The sequence below is a fragment of the Chiloscyllium plagiosum genome, chromosome 7, assembly GCF_004010195.1.
Source record: "Chiloscyllium plagiosum isolate BGI_BamShark_2017 chromosome 7, ASM401019v2, whole genome shotgun sequence".
NCBI classification, from domain to species: domain Eukaryota; kingdom Metazoa; phylum Chordata; class Chondrichthyes; order Orectolobiformes; family Hemiscylliidae; genus Chiloscyllium; species Chiloscyllium plagiosum.
The window spans coordinates 82,919,933-82,930,619 of record NC_057716.1 but is presented as its reverse complement, the minus strand read 5'-3'; the positions used below and the strand labels follow the sequence as shown (position 1 = coordinate 82,930,619).

Here is a 10,687-nt window from a genome sequence, read left to right as displayed (position 1 = left end):
TCCAGTTCTGGGCACCCTATTGTAGGAAGGATATTATTAATTGGGACAGGGTTCAGAAGAGATTTACCAGGATGTTGCTGGGAATAGAGGTTTTGAGATATAATAATAGGCTGGATAGGCTGGGACTTCTTTCACTGGAGCGTAGGAGGTGAGGGGTGACCTTCATAGAGGTTTATCAAATATGATAATGTGAATTGCGAAGATCTTTTCAAGGGATACAAAATTAGGGGGCATATTTTTAAGGTGAAAGAAGAACGATTTAAAAAAGATGAGGGGCAACATTTTTAAACAGAGTGATTAGTGTATGGAACGAACTGCCAGAGGAAGTGATAGATTAGACTCCCTACAGTATGGAAACAGGCCCTTCGGTCCAAAACGTTCACACCGACCCTCCAAAGAGTAACCTACCTCGACCCATTCCCCTATATTTACCCCTGACTAATGTACCTAACACTACAGGCAATTTAGCATGGCCAATTCACCTGATCTGCACATCTTTAGAATTGTGGGAGGAAACCTACACAGACACAGGGAGAATGTGCAAACTCCACACAGTCACCTAAGGCTGGAATCAAACCCAGGTCCCTGGTGCTATGAGGCAGCAGTGCTAACCACTGAGCCATGCCACCAGGTACAATTACAAGATTTAAAAGACATTTGGATGAGTACATAAATAAGAAAGATTTGTAGGGATATGGGCCAAATGCAGGCAGGTGGGACTAGTTAGTTTGGGACTGATTAGATTAGATTAGATTAGATTACTTACAGTGTGGAAACAGGCCCTTCGGCCCAACAAGTCCACTCCGACCCGCCGAAGCGCAACCCACCCCCACCCTACATCTACCCCTGCACCTAACACTACTGGCAAGTTAGCATGGCCAATTCACCTGACCTGCACATCTTTGGACTGTGGGAGGAAACCGGAGCACCCGGAGGAAACCCACGCAGACACGGGGAGAATGTGCAAACTCCACACAGTCAGTCGCCTGAGGCGGGAATTGAACCCGGGTCTCTGGCACTGTGAGGCAGCAGTGCTAACCACTGTGCCACCGTGCCGCCCACCGGGACTGGTTGGTCTGAAGGGTATTTTTTCATGTTGTATGACTCCATGCAGAATGCTACATTAGAATGACATCTGGGTGTCCTCATAATAGAATCACAGTAGGTTACCATGGATATAGCAAGTCATTAGGTTAGCAAATGGAATGCTGGCCTTTATTGCAAGTGGAATGGAAAGTACAGTCGCATAGTACATTACTGACACCATACCTTGAGTACTCTACAACTTTGGTCTCCTTATTTATGAAGACGTACTTAAAATGGAGGCAGTTCAGAGAATGTTTGTTTGGCTGCTTGCTGGGATGAAAGGGTTTTCTTATGGAAAACAAACTGAACACATTCTGCCTCTTATCATTGGAGTTTAGAAGAATGAGAGGTCATCTTACTGAAACACACAAAGTTCTGAGTGGGTTTAACAGGCTGAGTATGGAGAAGATCTGTCTCCTTATAGGAAATCTGGAGCTGAGGCTACAGTTTCAGTATAAGGATTGTCCCAGTTAAGATTGAGTTGAGAGGAATTTCTTGCCTCAGAGGTTTGTTAATCTTTGGCAGTTTCTTCCCCAGACAACAGTAGATGATGAATTATTGAATATATTTCAGCAAGTTGAACAGGTTTTTGGTCTGCAAGGAAGACTACCTCCCATTTATCTCTCAGTCCTCTGGCCCAGAAGCCTCATTCCTGATGAAGGGCTTATGCCCGAAACATCAATTCTCCTGCTCCTCAGATGCTGCCTGACTGGCTGTGCTTTTCCAGCACCACACTCTCGACTCTGATCTCTAGTTTCTGCAGTATTCACTTTCTCCTTATGGGGCGTAGGCAAGAAAGTAGCCACAATTAGATTAATTGTGATTTTGTTCATTGGTGAAGCGGGTTTGAGGCTAAATGGGCTTCTCATGCTTCTATTTAATGTGCTCATAAGTTTCATGGGGAGTCAATGGCCTAGTAATATTCTCACTGCACTATTAATCTAGAAACCCAGGTAATGTTCTGGGCCTGGGGTTCAAATCCTGCCACAGTGAAATTTGAATTCAATTTTTAACAATCTGGATTTAAATAGGGTGACACAGTGGCTCAGTGGTTAGCACTGCTGCCTCAAAGAACCAGGGTCCCAGGTTTGATTCCAGCCTCGGGCATCTGTCTGTGTGGAGTTTGCACATTCTCCCCGTGTCTGCGTAGGTTTCCTCTGGGTGCTCCAGTTTCCTCCCACAGTCCAAAGATGTGCATGTCAGGTGAATTGGCAATGCAAAATTGCCCATAGTGATAGATGCATTAGTCAGAGGGTAGTGGGTCTGGGTAGGTTACTCTTCAGAGAGTCGGTGTGGACTGGTTGGGCCTAAGGGCACAATGTAGGAAATCTAATCTAAATATTGGTAGAGGATGGGGTGTTCAGTTGCGTGGAAGATTATGGACAAGGTTGAAGCTGGGGACGGCTCAAAAGAGGTTTTTAATGATTCTGGAACAACTAATAGTATAGAGAGTATGGGAAGACTGAGGAATCTAATTTAAGGCACAGCAGATAAGGGGACAATTGTGAGAAGGGGACAGTCAATACAGTACTGAGGGTGTTGTACTTACATGCACACAATACATGAAACAATTTATGAGCTTGTAGTGTAGATTGAAATTGGCTGGTATAATGTTGTAGGTGTCACAGATGTGACAGCCTGGAGAGAGTATGATGGATAAATGCTCAGAATCCAGATTACCTGTCTTCGTAATGCAGTCCTCATCATTCTGTAAAGTTGTATTTGTATGTGCCAGATGAGAGATTTCAGTGAGGATGTCCTTGTGAAATAGCAGAAGACTCACATACTGGCTTATTAAATAAGAGAATTGCTCCAACAATTGCTCGGGCCACAGGGCCATCCTCTGAGAGCTGTTCTCTCCCAAGGCAACTCCTGTATGATTCTTCTCTCTCATGTACAGCCCAAATGGAAATGTAGCAGTCAATATGAAAGTTTGATTGTTGCAACTAAGGGAGCATTCAGGAAGAAAGAAATCTCTGTCCTGGACTCCACTGACTCATCAGATGATGAGAACTCCATCTGTTGTGGCAGAGTCTGTAATTTATTCTCCTCTCCTTCCTCCACCATGCAACTTCTTGCTAAAATTCCTTTTTGTCCAAACACAATAGCTTTACAAGTTTTAGTTGGTTGACCAAAAACATTGTTTCCCCTAACATTGTATTAATTTCCTTCAACGGCATATCAAGTTTATGGGAAGTAGGAATGACTTCTCCAGCTTTAATAATTTAAAGTAAGAAGCTTTTTGCAGTTTGAATTTGCAGATTTCAGTCAATCATTCTTCCATGTTGCTTGTATTCACCATGTTTGATACATTTGTGACTGAGGAAAACCCAGTACCCATGGGGGATTCCTACTGCTGGTGAAGAGATATTCAGCTTTGTGTGATAAGCGAAGGTGTTGGCTGGATCGCTGAAGGAGTATTGAGCTCCAAGATAACAGTGTTAGCATTAAATTAGTATCACTCACTGATTAACAGTGCACAATCTGATAACTTTGCTTACTTCTGGTGAATGATAACTGCAACGTTGATTCCCTCACCAATATGGACTCTGATGCCACTTGCAACAGAAATGTGTGCACAATCCAAGACATAATTTTGCAACTTCATGGGCATTCATAGCAAAAAGGAAATGAGTGTTGAAGATCTGGATTTTACACAGGTTACATTTGTCCACATTCAATATGGCAGTCAGTGCACTTTGATTTGGTTGTATGCTTATATTTGTCTTGCCTACAATTTTGGACATTAGGAAGATTTACACTTTGAAAAGTGCATTCCACTTGCCTCAAGTCAACTACAAATGAATTAATTGTAACCATGGGAAGACTGAGGTATCTAACTTCAGGCATAGCAGATAAGGGACAACTATGAGAAAGCGACAGTCAACACAATACCGAGGGTGTTGAACTTAAATGCACACAGTATATGAAACAAGGTAATTGTAACCAGCTTAGAACAACCACCTGATGAAGGAGCAGTGCTCCGAAAGCTAGTGCTTCTAATTAAGTCTGTTGGATATAACATGGGGTTGTGCAATTTTTAACTTTGTACACCCCAGTCCGACTTTGGCATCTCCAAATCAATTTCCTGATGTTCACACTAATTTTGACTATAATGCTGTTATATAATGATAGTAAAGAAATAATCTCAGTTCAGTACAGGAAAATTAGTCAACTTACTTCAGTAAAGATTCTTGAATGATATATGTTCATCAACACAATAAGTATAACTATTAACCAAAATTGATATGATTTCCATCCCAGAATGCGATCTCTGTCTTAAGACTTTTGTATCTAATATAAGACGCTATAGGATGTGGACAGTATTTCATGTGATCCCATCATCATTTGTTAAATTATGATTGGATCGTCATGGAATACTTTCCATATTCATGATCAGCTTTCTATTTTCAGCTTTTGCTATGAAATTGTTGTGAAACCTGTAAAATCTTTGGTTTATGTTCTGCATTTCTCTTGGGTACTCCTTTTCTACATAACTATATCCACTAGTGCTGGCTCACACAGTCAAAGATATATGCTATTACAATGGCATGTTACTAAGCCCCAAATATTCCTGCATGCCATTGTATTCATTGGATGTTATTCAGTGTTTCCCCAGGCCATTTCATAACATAAATGTTATCTATAATTCATAGACCAGAAGGATCACTTTTAAATGCACAGATACAGCTCCTCATAGGGTTTTCTGCTCTCTGGATCTCATTGCTTTCTGTTTGGCTTATGTCTCAAAAAAAAATTAACAGCAGAGTATTGTGTGATCAAGGTGCAAATGATTCTGATTAGATCTCTTTCATCTTAGCCTGTCTCAGTCCATGTTGTTTGTTATTCATTTTATCTTCTGCCTTCCTGAGGAACCTTTGCCGCCGCACCAGGTGTCTGAAGACAGCGCTGTGGGAGCCGACTTCAAACCTTTCAGTTTGTGTCATTTAAAAAAATGTGTCAGAGCCATATGACAGTAATTAACAACTGACAAAAATATCTATGGTTTGGCTGGAGGTGGGAAATTACAGAGCTGAATTATGTTATCATTAATTTACTATTTGCAGTAAAGACTGGCGATTCATTGTACAAATGTAATAATAAGATGTCCCACTGTTCAAGAACATGTCTGAAGCAAAGGGGGAATTATAATACAAGGAGCCATCCCTTCAGATGTTCTTTTTGTCAAGATCCTTAATAAAGTCTTTCGACAGTAAATCACAGTTCAACCTCAGTTGATATGAGGAAAAGAGGAGATTGGTAACTTCATAAGTAGTGAATACATTCACGCCATACAACATGTATCTTTAATTAACCGTTGATTCTTTTCAAAGCAAATATGAATTCTGCTGCATTTGGTAAGTGACTAGAGTTAAGTCGAGAATGAATTTGCTATGCTACTATTCCTAACAGGCTACTCATTGTGGAACAAGTTTATGTCATTCATTTTCATGATAGTTTGGATATACCATCAATAGGTTGGTTTAGTGACTGAATCATAGAATGCCTACAATCTGGAAACAGTTCCTTCGGCCCAACAAGTCCACACTGACGCTCTGAAGAGTAACCCACCTAGACCCATTCCCCTACTCTGTATTTACCCCTGACTAATGCACTTAACCTACACATCCCTACACAATTTAGCATGGTCAATTCACCTAACCTGCACATCTTTGGATTGTGAAAGGAAACCAGAGACCCGGAGAAACCCACTCAGACATGACTATCTATCTATCCATTTATTTATTTATTGAATAACTTAGAAGGGAATATAAAATCATCTTTTGTCCCCAGGGTCCTTTCAAGCTTCAGAGGTAACTTCTAAGTTCACATCATGGAAGAAAATTTTATTCTTTAACAAAATCATAGTGCCCAAAATAATGGGTTAATTATTTAATTTCATGTATCTACCCCAAATTTCTTATCTTGAATGCTATTTTTAACCTGTAACTGTGCCATGTTTTATGCATTTTTCTTTAAACACAATAGGTAAATTTAACTTAAAAGAGATTGTTGGGACATTTGGACACTGATTTGTTCACCGTCACTGAATGTGGGCGATGTTTGCAATGTCACATCTACTGTCCATCCTTGCGATAAGAAAAGAGTGACAGGAGATCCTCAAGGGTTTAAATAGCCCACCCCTGCTCCAATTCACATGTTCCCATTGGCCCAAGGTAGTTTATGATGCAAGGACAACCATCATGGTCTTGGAAATGATATAGCACTTTTCATAATATGTTATGTTTATGTGTGTAAAGACCTATTTTTCTTGGCAGGCATGAAAAAAGGCTAAATGTCTTTGCACTTGTTGTTTTTACTGTATTCTAAACATCAAAAGAGATGATAAAATTCCTGACTTCACACTGGAGGATGCCACACCATCAATTTTAATCTGAAATAAGATTGCTCTGGTCATTCAAGTGAGTTAAAATTAGGCATGTCCTTTTGAGATGCTCCATGTTAGCTCGATTCACCTCGGCACAAGTTCAAAGGTATTTGAAAGAGATTGAAAATGTTTAACAAGCTGAAAGTTGTGTCTAACAACAGGCCTCAGTGCTATATCATGGAGTCAATGGATAGAATTTAATGATCCTTTGGAGACAGGTTTGAAGGTCAGGGTTGGCTGTGTCAGGAGGCAAGAGGGATCAGACTGTCCATCTCACTGCTTTTCTACGTCTCTCTGATTAAGTCTGGAGCAAGAAGCCTTCTGTCTAGGCACTATTTGAGGTATTTAGTTGACTGTGTAAGGGCCTCTTATGCTGCTAATGATATTGAACTAATATTGGGCAAGTACCTGCTATCTGGAGAGAACGTAAAGTCAACCTTTTCAGTTCACTCAATTTTTGGAACTCAGTTGTAGGAAGAAGAGAACCCATCGGAAGCCACACTCTTGATCAGGCCATCAATTACTGCTTCTTCAGTAGCTGCCTCCCCTTCCTTACAACTCACTGTGAGTGAGATTCATCAGCACTCTTTTGGTTAGCCAACAATTCTTAGCGGTGGTATTTCTGCTCTACCGGGATCTTCATTCAGCGGAAGGCCCAACCTGTCCAGCTAAATACCTGTTTAAATCAGAATAACAATAAGCTTCCAGGTAAAGGCAACATAGGTCTCCCAGCTATTCTCCAATTCTCCAATCAGTTGGCAGAGCCCACATCACCATTAATAAATTCCACCCAGTAACTACAGACTTGTTAACTTTGTTTTGAATCAACCCATTTGGACATTTTATAATGCACTTCTGGGCAGGTCTGTCTTGAACTGGGACTTCTGACCCAGAGGTAGAGACACTACCATTGCCCCACAAAAGGAAACCTCTGCTTTTTGTTCAATACTAAATGCCAGACAAGCATTCCAGTAAAACAGAAACAGTGGAAGGGTGAGCAAGGTGGTGGAGAGATGGATCTGAGAGTCATCACTGTATATGTTTCAACTGTTGCTGCATTCTCAGATAAATTACACACGCTATATAGCTACTTCGAGATTCAGGTGAACAGAGCACAATCAGGCAAGGCTAAGCTGATGAATATACTGGGCTATCAAGAATGGGATCAGCAAAATATGGCCATAGGCATGGCAGACAGTGTACTCCTAGTCTATCTATTATGTATCAGCTTCAATGACACTGATGGTCTTTCTTTTAATTATTTCATTTTGTTTGCTTTATTTTGAATTGTTAGTTAACTTTGTTAACCCAGTTTTCATTGTAAAAACGTTGCAGTTCGGACAAACAAAGGAGCAGATAGGTTTCAACTTACCCCTTCCATCCGCACCAACCTTCTTCTGATTCATTTGTAAACTGAATTATTTGACTTAATCTTTGTAACTTGTTAGCACTCAGTTTACAGTAAGTAGTATTTAACAGTCCATTCAAGACATTGATTATTAACACTACAGTTTACAATGCATTCCCTATGTACTGTTATATGTACATTTCAGGTAAATTGCAGTACTGTCATATTCATCTTTGAAACATAATGTAAGCAATTGCTTAAAATGATAAAAATCATCTTTTTAAGTTGCCAGTATTTTTTATGAACTATAAGTGTCAATTAATTTTTTTTTGCATGATCACTTAATTACTTTTTCAATCATTTTTTAAATTAATTGGATAAATCCAAAATTGTGCATTTAATGCTGCAATGCTATGTTAATTTTTTGACACAAATCATTTAGCATAAATTTGAATGAGGTATTGGTGATCAGCTTACACCTGCTCCAAAGTCCAGATCAATAAGTCATTGAGCATGACTAAGGTTACATCTGAAGCTGAAACATTATACAACCTCAAACAAGACAAGTACAGATTCTTAACCTATTATGCATACTAGTCTATTTAATATCTCCCTGTTCAATTATAAAACCTGGATCCCATCTTTTCTGAACACTCATAAAAGCTGTTAAGATTAAGTGCAATATTCTGTCTGACGGCGTGATTATGCAGGTCCATACCTGTATTGCCTAGCATCCTTTTTCACACCTCAGATTGAGTTTTGTCAGGAAAGCAGGTTCCTGCAGCGGATAATCAGATGATGGTGGTCATGGAAACTTCTGGAAAGTGACTTTTCCTGCAATATGAGAGATATTTTTTAACACATGGAAATAATACTGAAAACATTGGCCTTCCTTGAGTATATCCTTCAAGTTCACATGCACATGAAGAAGGAATTTTTCACATCAATGAACTCATCCTTAAGGAATTGTATTACTTATGGATGAGTTCAACCTGTTCAATTTTTCAAAATCAAGAGGCTGCAAAGCATTGTTGCTTAGAACTTTTTTTTAAATCCTGAAGTCTTTCATTTGATTTCATTCACAGATATGTTTCAGATTTTAGCTTCACAATTTCTGAAGTCACCTGAACATATCTTATTATGTTCCATTCTGTGACATTAGATATTATTTTGATTATTTTAAATATATGCTTCATTCCCTTTTTAGCTCCCAATGTTATCACACATTCAGATACTTCCTCTTTTAAGGTAAATGGGTAGAATTTTCTGTTTTTTGGGCATGTCCTTGGCTGTCTGCAGGTATGTTTCTTTGAGCTTCATGTACAGACTTTCAGACAGCTGGTTAAGACTTGCTATGAGAGAGCAGAGAAAATAGATTGTCATTCAGCATCTATCCAGAACCTGATTTGCTTGGAAGTTCAACAAGAATGCCTGTGATCCAGGAAGCTGCAATTTTTTGTGATGTATTATAAATCTAACTGTGCATCACCACAAATCATTCTGTGGAGATAGGTCACAAATGCTGTCAGTTTAACTTTTTGTCCTTCATGTATGCCATCCTGTGGTCTGCTGATTCCTACATTAATGATATTTAAGACAAGTGATTTGTTGAAGCAGATGATTTATGATCACTCGGATCAGCTGCAATTGTTATTTCACTGCGTCTTAGGGCTTCTTGTATAATATTCCAGCAAAGCATTTTACTCACAATGGGTGCAGAATGTGCTGGATTTACTGTGAGACTCATGCTGTGCCAAATCATTTGTCCTAATGATATTCAGTCTAAGTTTCTTTCTCCCTCTATCCATGCCTGTTATGCATCTCTTTTCTCATTCATTTTCTTCTGCATTTTGAATTGCTCATTTTTTAACCTCTCATTAAAAATCACTTAAAACCTATTTATGAAATAAAACCAAGTAACACCCCAAATTAAATAACTGTTTTTCTTTGCATTAATTAATTTATTTTGTCAATAATGCTTATTATCTCCAGCTTTCATTGCAATATAACATCAATGTAAAGTGATAGTACAAAGACAAGTTAGATTTCATTTTACAAACTTATCAGTTCAGTTCTAGTTTTTGTATAATACTTATGAGGCATTGAACAGGTAACTACTGAAATCAGATAGAAAGCTTTTCTCAGTATTGTCTTTGTAACTAAACTCCACGCATGAATTGTTCTGGCACATACAAAACAACAACTGGTGTTGTACAAGTTAGGTTATGCATCAATAAGCTTCTGTAACACAGCTAACGTGGTTGAGCAATTAATACATTTAATCTTAATCTTTTCACCCTCTCAAAAAGAAACACTTTGCCTGCACATTGTTTTATGTGTGTTAATCAATTTTACCAAACTCTGGTCTTTCAATTTTTGACATTGTCTGAACCCCCTTGATCACATTACTATCTTGTAAAACATTACCTTGTAATACACTCAAAGGCATCTGTTACTCTATGCCTGTCATTTGTCTTGCCTCTGTGTGGCTCTTCGTCAGACTTATACATGCTTTTCCTCACCAGAATTATAGTACAAAGCCGTAGAACTGCACTGAAGTTTGTTTGCGCTTCCTTCTGCCATGAAATCAGTGCCTTGAAGATGGGTTTATTTGCTAAGTCATCAGGAACGAACATCACTATTATCCAGAATGCAAACTGTCTTGGAGTACTGTTATGCTGTAGCACTGATTAAAGCACTTTATTATCCACTTATCAAGAGGAGGCTGATACCAGTGGGTGGCTCAACTTCCTCCAATATTTAAAAAAGCCACTGAAATAAGTTGGCATGTTAAGTGTTGGTCATGAACCCATGTGCCTGTGCAGACATGGGATTGATCAAGTTCTGGAGAATACGAGAAAGTC

The 10,687-nt window shown here is 39.1% G+C and overlaps 1 long non-coding RNA gene across 1 annotated transcript; it reads right to left on the bottom strand.

Annotated features, from left to right (window-relative positions):
* Positions 1-7,054: 7,054 nt before the first annotated feature.
* LOC122552036 lies at positions 7,055-10,485 on the bottom strand. The gene is made up of 3 exons (XR_006312275.1): positions 10,251-10,485; positions 8,542-8,657; positions 7,055-7,151 (listed from the first exon to the last, which is right to left on the bottom strand). It is a non-coding gene; the product is annotated as an uncharacterized LOC122552036 (long non-coding RNA).
* Positions 10,486-10,687: the final 202 nt, after the last annotated feature.